This window comes from Anguilla rostrata, chromosome 10 (assembly GCF_018555375.3).
Source record: "Anguilla rostrata isolate EN2019 chromosome 10, ASM1855537v3, whole genome shotgun sequence".
In the NCBI taxonomy this organism is placed as follows: domain Eukaryota; kingdom Metazoa; phylum Chordata; class Actinopteri; order Anguilliformes; family Anguillidae; genus Anguilla; species Anguilla rostrata.
In genome coordinates, this window is record NC_057942.1 from 38314871 (window position 1) to 38324210 (window position 9340).

The window sequence follows — 9340 nt, forward strand, 5'->3', positions numbered from 1 at the left end:
TCTGTCTGCCTGCCTGCCCGTCTGTCTGTCTGTCTGCCTGACTGCCTGCCTTCCTGCCTGTCTGTCTGTCTGTCTGTTTGCCTACCTGTCTGTCCTACTCATGTCCCTCCATCTTTCCAAATTGCTATCTCTATTTATCTCTCTCTCGCTCTGTCTCTCTCACCGTCGTTCTCTGATTGCGGAGTAATGAAGAGAAATGAAAGTGTTTTGAGCGAGGTGGACGGGCGGGCGGGCGGACGGGCGGGCGGTTGGGCGGGCGGGCGGGCGGGCGGGCCTTCGGGATCAGAAGAGGGGCGGTGAATGAACGACTGATGAAACCGTTTTTCGCGGGAGGTGTGGGGGAGGCGCCCCTCGTCTCGGGGGCGAATAAACGACTGATTGCCGTAACCGGGGGTGGGCGAGCGCGTCTCTCTCTCTCTCTCTCTCTCTCTCTCCAAAAGAGGGGGAGGGAAAAAACTAACAAGGCGGTGGCAACATCCGTTTTGCCCCTGTCGCCGAGGCGTGTGCAGGGGGGTGGGTCTCTGGGGGGGGTGAGGCGGGAATGGAGAGGCGACATTAGAATCAGAATTGAAAAGAAAAAACTATTAACCGTAAATAAACCTTCGCGCGCGGCGTTTGCTCCGCACCGTTTGGCTCCGAGAGCGCACTCGATCCTTATCGGGGGCCCCGACGGGGCCGCCAGCGCTTCCTTCAGCCAATATTTTCTCTGGAAATGACGGAGAGACGTGCTTCTCGTGGCTGTCGAGGACCGAGCCCAGTGAATCGCTTCGGTGCTTGTTATTTTTTCTTTTTTTTTTGCTTTTTGCTTTTTTTTTTTTTTACGGGGAGAACGGCGGCGGCGGCGATTGATGCCGAGTTTAACGGGGGGCGGCGGTGTTCCGCGGGGCCTCTATAAATCCCGGATACGGGACGCGCGATCGCAGCTGCGCTCCTCTCGAACGGAGTGGGTCACATGCAGCTTCGTAGCCGGAGCCGGGTATGGGACACGGCACGTTGCACATGGGGGAAAACCGGTGAATTACTATTATGATGCCGTTCATGTGAAAAACACATCACAGAGAGCGCGCTCGCTGCGTTTCACTGCGATGGCAATAGAGAAGTGTAAAGTGCTAAAACTGACGTGGAAGTGTGTTGCGCCTGATTTGTGTGCTGCGGTAATACAGCAGCTTTCAGTGGCCCTAAGATGGATAGCGGGCAGCAGTGTGGCACAGTGGGTAAGGAACTGGGCTTGTAACCGAAAGGTCGTAGGTTCGATTCCTGGGTTGGACACTGCCGTGGCACCCTTGAGCAAGGTACTTCACCTGAATTGCTTCAGTATACAGTACATCCAGCTGTATACATGTAAAATGATATGTAAAAGTTGTGTAAGTCACTCTGGATAAGAACGCCTGCTAAATGCCTGTAATGTAATGTAATGATAACTCTAAATATGGCAGCTTGCCCTATCTCCCCCATCCCCAGGCCCACCCTGCTCAGCACACCATATGGGTGAGCTTAGAGACCAGTCAGGTGTGTGTGCAGTTCTCTGTGTGTGTGTATGTGTGTGTGCGTGCGTGGGTGTGTGTGTGTGTGTGTGCGTGTGTGCGTGCGTGTGTGCTGCCAGTGTTGTGAAAAAATGTTTTTGTGTTCTGGTTTCTGCCGTATCAGTGTATCTAATTAGTCTCTGTTAATTACCTCTGTCTGATTAATTATCTTTAGCCTGGAGTTCAGCATTTGATCGATAGCCCTGCAGCACTTTTCTGACAGCGACAAACGAGGAGTTGTTCCCAAAAACGAGGAGTCTCTCTGTGAGGCTACAGCAAGCAGACCCCCTAATGCTTCCACTATAGGAACTGAAGAGCCGGATCAGTCAATGAGCCAAAGCTACTGAACAGCTGGATCAGTCACTAAGTCATAGCTACTGAAGAGCCAAATCAGTTACTGAGTCATAGCTACTGAACAGCTGGATCAGTCACTAAGTCATAGCTACTGAAGAGCTGGATCAGTTACTGAGTCATAGCTACTGAACAGCTGGATCAGTCACTGAGTCATAGCTACTGAACAGCTGGATCAGTCACTAAGTCATAGCTACTGAAGAGCTGGATCAGTTACTGAGTCTGAGCTACTGAACAGCTGGATCAGTCACTGAGTCCTAGCTACTGAAGAGCCTGATCAGTTACTGAGTCTGAGCTACTGAACAGCTGGATCAGTCACTGAGTCCTAGCTACTGAAGAGCCTGATCAGTCACGGAGCCAAAGCTACTGAAGAGCCAGATCAGTCACTGAGTCTGAGCTACTGAAGAGCCACATCAGTCACTGAGTCATTGCTACAGAAGAGCCAGATCAGTCACTGAGTCATTGCTACAGAAGAGCCAGATCAGTCATTGAGTCGTTGCTACTGAAGAGCCAGATCAGTCACTGAGTCACAGCTACTGAAGCGCCGGATCAGTCTGTGAGAGCAGCTGAAGAACAGGATCAGTCAGTGTGATACAGGTATTGATCGGTCAGATCAGTCTTGTCTTCAGCAGTCTCTATGTCTCCTCTAAAGTAGTTTGTCTTGCAATATCAAGGCCTGCTGCAGTGCTTTTATCAGCTTGGCACAATTTTATATTAATAAGAAGGGGGAAAATGGCACAATGCCAGTCAAGAGTGACTGCATGATCCCATGAGCGTGAAATAAATGACAATGCAGCCAATTTAGCTGAAGTAACAAAAGCTGGCAACACAGACACACATGCACATGCAGACACACACACACACACACACACACAGAAACAGCCATGCTTGCACACATGCACAGACACTCACATATGCAGACATACACATATCCTTCCATATTCACATAAACATTTTAATTATTTCTTGTTTATCATAAGCTAAGTAGACAGATGTGCTTTTTAATGCTTTCTGAATGTTTCCGTTTGTGTTGAACTAGAAGTTTTTTTGTTGACAAAACTTTAATGAAAGGGCTTCACCTTGGGCAAAAGTTACAGGATTTTGCACTCATTTGCATATTTTCCCTCTAATGGATTCAATGACCAAATTTAACATCAGCGCTGGTGATGGCGAGAAATGTTCAGCACTTTTTTAAAGTTCCTTTGCAGAAACTTTGCATTCAGCATTCCTAAAATAACAACAGGACCAATAAAGCTTCTGCTTTTGTTTGGTTCCCAGCCTCAAACTAGTATGTGAAGCTGAAGGCATGTTGGGGTGCAATGATTCGTTTGGTGGATTGCTTAAATCCGAAAGAGTTGCAGGTTTGAATCACAGATTTAGCCACCTTTGAGTGAAGCTTTGCAAGTGCATCCCAGAATGCATCTGCTGTGTGCTCCTGTCCTTCAGTTTTGATCCATGATTAAACTAAATTCAAGTCCTGCTGGTTTTTCTGTGTTTTCTCAAGCTATTGCCAAAATTGATTTTAAATAAATTACATTGAAGCATTTTCATGGGGAAATGCTTTGGAAGAGAAAGTAGTGCTTCAGTTGCAGTGGAATAAATGATGATTAAATTAGAGGTCTTTGTTATATTACATTATATATACTCAAGTCCCTGTTATATTAGAGTCTTTGTTATATTTATTTACATTATATATACACAAGTCTTTGTTATCCTATTTGCAATATATATATACCCATGTCTTGGTTATAGTAGAGTCTTTGTCATAGTATTTGAATTATATATACACAAGTCTTTGGTATAGTATAGTCTTTGTCTATACTATGTCTATGTGTGGGCCTCCCTCTCCCCCCACACGCGCGTGTGCGCCTCCTTCTCCCCCCACACGCGCGTGTGCGCCTCGCCTCGTGCGCCTTCGCGCGCGACACAGCACTGTGAGGTAGTCAGGCAGATAACGAAAAAAATTAGCAAGGGGTTGGCCACGCCCTAAGGAAGCCATCATCAGACATCATGAGGCGGTCCTTGGCACGGAACCTACGGGACAGGAGGAGGAGGAGGGTTTCCTGGAGAACACCTGGCGATGGAACCTCGGTGCCGAACATAAAAAAAATAAAAAATAAATCTTTAAGCCTGGCTGCTCATGCGGTGGCACGCAGAAGGCTCCCCGAAGTGGTGCTCAAGGGGGAGGGGCCGACGAAGGCCCGCTTTCGTTCAGGGGCGACGGGTCTGATAAGGCCTGCTCTGATAAGCGCCTGAACGCCCTGCTGAGCCCAACAGAGGATGACGGGCTCCTTTTTTACTCAACCTGTTCCCTCCCAAATAATTTCCCCCCGTTTGTCGCAACGAGAGCGGTTCCCCTCCTTCCCGCTGTCGCCCCTGGAAAGCTTTTTTGAGGGTGATTTAGAACAGGCTCTGCCACTTAGGCAGATTGTGACAAATGTTTTTGAGACATAGAAAACAAATACAAATACATTTCGGTTCAGTTTCATTTGAGGCAGTCGGTGCCTCAGTGATTTGAGCAAATTGTTGTTTTTTTCATTTGGGGAGCAAAAATGTTTTTGATTGGCTCCTACTAGTGGAGTGAGTGAACGACAGTTCCTTGTAGCCGCGCCCATTGCAGAGTTCATGAAGTCCCTCTCTCCTGCCAACTCGCTGCACAACCACCTCTGTTTGCTTTGTCGACGATGGCACAGAATGCTGCTTAGTTTGATCCTAATGGATGTGTGACTTTAATTGGATTTGCCTGGTGACGTGATGTGATTTTAAGGTCAGACTGAGCCGTTAAATTCCTGCGTTTCTTCCCCAAGTTTCCAGGGTGTTGTGCCTTGGAAAAGGAATCTGTGAAGGCAGTACATCAGGCGAGGCCTTCTTACTGCATTTACTCAGCCTCTCTGTGTAAGATCAGTATCAATATGGGGAGAATTACCAGGAGAAAATGGTGGGACAGGCATGTCAGGACAGCAGCAGCAATGAAAAAAGGATCTTTAAGGAGAAAAGTGTAAGGAAACTTCCAAAATTCAGGATGTGCAGTAATCCTAAATAGTCATTTTAGGATTATAATGAGCTTCCTGTTCAGCCACGGTGGTACAGGAAGTGGCCTTCAGTCTACGGGGAGCCCACACCTGGGGAGAGGTTTTTTTTTTCTGCAAAGCCTCATGGGAGCAGGCTGAGTTATCTCAGAACCTGCTGCTTGCCTGCAAGGACCCTCCCGGGGGAAAGTTCCGGAAGTGCGTCAGCTCTGCGCTCGTGCTGCCATTGTGATGTCACGAGCGGCGTTCCTGAGGGGAGTTGAGCGTCGCAGCGCCGTTTTTGCGTCGGCTAGCTCTCCCGCTAACCTCGCGGATGTAATCGAATGACACCTGTCCACAAAACGACTGCTCTGGTCGTGCCAGGTCTGGGTTGTCAGAGATTTATGATTCAAAATAAAAGCCTAATTTCTGACTGGCTTTCTAATCAGTTTTGTTTTTTCCCCCCTGAAAAAAAGTACTTCCGCGCAAGCAGTCTCTCTTTAATTGCGTCCCTTGCCAGTCGATTAGAGTTGAGATAACATTTTCGATCAAAGTGTACACTGAGTCTATACGCTTGTACAGAAGCAGACAATCGGTTTGTCTATGACTGGAGCTGCAGTGGAATTGTCAGAATTGTTCTGTTAAAAACACAGACTGAAGAGAACCTGGCAGGTGGTGGGAATTCTCTGCCTCAGACTGCTTGAGTCTTCTCCGCATCGCTGAAATTAGGTCCAGCGCCTTTTTCAAGCTGAAAGCTTTCGAACTTCACACTTCATCATGATGAAATTTGTTGTAAGACGTTTTTTATTTTTTTGGATACCAAAAAAAAAAGAAAACTGGCTCAGCAACAGTAGTGCCAGCCCAGCAGTAGCTTGTTGTGAAACGGAGACTGGGGTGGGGTGTGAGATAGAAGAGCCTTTTAGCTCCTACACAGCATTACATTACATTACATTACATTCATTTGGCAGACGCTTTTATCCAAAGCAACGTACAAAAAAGTGCATTTCATGCAAGCAAAGGGGGAGGGAAGCAGTTATTAAAAGTGCTTACTCATGAAGTCTTCGATTTCTGATCCGCGCTCCCTTGTCTTTTTGTTTTTAATTCATATGGGATTTGGCTGGGGTACGGACAGGGGAAACCTGATCCTTTGACCTGCTCACTGAGAGGCTTAATGGAAATGGGCCCGGCCTAAAGATGGATGTCTCTCCATTAAGACCGACCTTACTTTGAAATCCAGGAGAGAGAGAAAAAAACACCTACTCGTGCACAATTTTTGCCAATCGAATGCAAGTTTTAAAAAAACAAAAAACTGTTTTTTTGGAAAACTTCAGACAACCGCAGTGACGTGTTTCCCCGTTTCTTCCAAGTGTGCTTTGTGGACCCCCCCCCCCCCCTCCACCTCAAGCCTCATCCCCAGTCTCCAAAAACCCAAAAACAAAGCAAAAGCCAGGTTCAATGTCTCTGGCTTGTTAATAATGCTACTAATGTTTGCATATGAACACAAAAGTTACAGGAACAAACTTTTTACATACTGTATCTCACATACGTGAGGACAACCATTGAAATGATAATTCTGCATTCTGAGAGATTTCTCAGGAGAAATCTCAGAAAGTGGAATCGGTTCATCTCCCCAGGGTGATTTTTTGGAGTTTCTCCCTTCTAATAAAGTATCTCACGCATTTATGTGCCGTTCACAATCTCCGCGTAATCCCGCAGCCAGTAGCCAAAACATTTTTTATACTGTCCTATTTGAAAGTTTTTTTTTTGTTTTTTTTTTTGGTCTTTGAATTTATGATGCTCCTCTGTGGCACGTCTTCTGTTTCCTCGAGCGCAAAGTGAGCTCAGGAGGGGTGGGGGTGGGGGGGGGGGAGCAGTTTTTAAAAGCCCTAACGTCCCCCTTCCCCCCCCCCCCCCCCCAAAAGGGATCAAGGGGAGTGTCTGACACCCCTGAAAGCCACTTTGCGCCTCAGGGAGCATTCAGGCTCTGTGCTTTGCACTTTGTCTCTGAAGTAATCTCCTCAGCTCTCTCTCAGCTCCCCAGAGAAGCCCCTGTTTTTTTTTTTTTGGAGGGGACAGGGAGATGGGGTGGAGGGGCGCTGGGGGTGTTGGTGTTGTTTTGCAACTTTTCAATCAATCTACAGCCTGCTGCTTTTATGTTTTTCTTTGAGTATGAAAAAAAAGACGGCAAGATTTTCTTCTTCAAGGACGAAAGATAAGTACTGCGCAACAACGGAATGTGAGCTTTTAAAAGCCCGCCATTTCAGTGTGTCAGTCAAAAAACAAACGCAGTTTGACCCAATGTCAAACATTGTAACTCATCTATCCACAAAGGAAACACATTCTTTGAGACATTCTTTCCAACTTTTCCGATATTAGTTCAAAGTCCAGAAAGTCCTGAGTTGTTGAAAAGGTCATTTTATGTCACACCGTTTTGTCACACCAGAACCAAGGAATCCCTTTCACCTCGGAAGATGTTGTTCATTATCACAGACACAGGAAGTGCGCACTCTGTCAGCATACACTGGGGGGTGGGGGGCAGGGCTACACAGAGACATTTTGAGTGACAGGTGCTCAATGTGAGAAAAGGGTACGGCAACCTAGAAAAACAGTTTTTTTTTATCAAATTAAGGGGAACATTGGGGTAAAAGGAGCAGCTGCTCGAGCCCCCAGAGTCCTCCCCCTCTGCGTGTGTGTGTGCGTGTGTGTGCGTGTGTGTGCGTGTGTGTCTATATATATATATACAGTGTGTCAGTGATCTCACACTTGTGATATTCTGCTTGTTTGCAGGATGTGAAGTCCTGGATTTAAGAGGGAAAAACGTTGGATCTCAATCAAGCATGTCTGGGGAAGATGGGAGCAGAGCACAGCCAGCACCTGCCTCTGCCACGCCCACTGCCGCCCCCCCCCCCCCCCCCCCCCATCACCACTCCCTCCCGTTGAACACTGCAGGTAGAGTGCTGTGCTGGACAGTCATGTGCTTTGACGCGTATTGTGAGAGAGCTTTCGTATCATGTGCTATATAAATTAATTTTGATTGATTGGTTAATTGATTGATTTTGTTGTGATCGTGTCCACTTTGGCTGAGTATTCCACAGCCCTGTCACACACCTGTTCCACACCTGTGAGGGCAATGAGCAGTGGGCTCAATACGCAGTTATGCTGACAACAACTGTAATCCCATGCAACTGTAATCCCATCAACTCTGCTGTTATTTCATTATTTGACCACAGTTACAAATACACTTAATCTTAATTATGTGCCATGAAGGGAATGACATCGGATTATTTCAGATAATTAAAAAGAGATTCTAATTTGGTTCAGTTAATTTGGTTCATTTGAGTTAATATATTTCTTTTTCTTAATCTGACTAGCATTATTTCACGTGCAAGGTTATCACATAGTATGCAAATCAGTAAAAACCGACTCATCCGCTAAAAAGTTGAAAGGAATTAAAAAGTAGCTACAGGGTAATTATCTAATAAAGGTAAGCTCTCGCGCTTGGCCTGTTTGAAGCTGTTGAAGAATTGCGTCATAAATGTGTCCATTCCAAAGGGGCGCGCCACGTGTCTGCGGAGCGCCCACGTGTTAAACTTCTGAGGAGAATGACTGGTGGCAATCAGCCTATGGCGCAGTTGCCAGAAAAACATACAAGCTATACCCTACAGGACAGTGATTATAGGGAAAACGAGAGGGGTCGTTCTAGTTTAGATAATAGTTTATCATTCGACTTGTTTGTTGTTCAACTGTGTCTTGTTTACGAGGTCCACGTGAGCGCAGCATTTTAGGCGATTAATCTATTTGAGTAAATTAAAAACTGGGACTGGACAGACCCAGATAGACGCGAATTATGAAATATACGTACCCCTCTTTCATTTAAAAAATTAAACGGGAGGGCACAGAGTTGACTAGATTATTGAGCAAATGCATATAGAGGACAAACAACCTTTCTAGCACCACTACATCGCAACCAACGATAACCATCACTGCCAGCATCGTTAATTTATAAGTATTATAAAAGTATGATTAATGGCCATATCTCTGTCCACAGATGATGTCGGCACTTTTGGAAGTGCAGTTTTGTAAGGGTTTAATCATTCTGTTGTTTACTGAAAGTTTGATTATAAGGAATCCTTGGTTGATCCGTATGGCGAATGTACGTGTCTGAGAACAGTGGACGACTGGTAAACATATTAAACTCCAAATTCCCATTACAACTTGCAACTGTTCTGCTCGTTTTTACAAATCATTTGATGGAAATATTGCAAGGAATGTATTTAACACACTTTCGAAAACGTAACCTGAAATTTTAGTAAGAAAATACAGTTTGTCCCATTCACTAGGTGATCACCACTACATTGTATTATTGTATTGGTAAAATCATTTCAGTGTGGAAACCTGACAAATAAGAAATAACTGTAATTTAGTCCATTGTTTATAAATATGCTTTTCCCTCAGAAA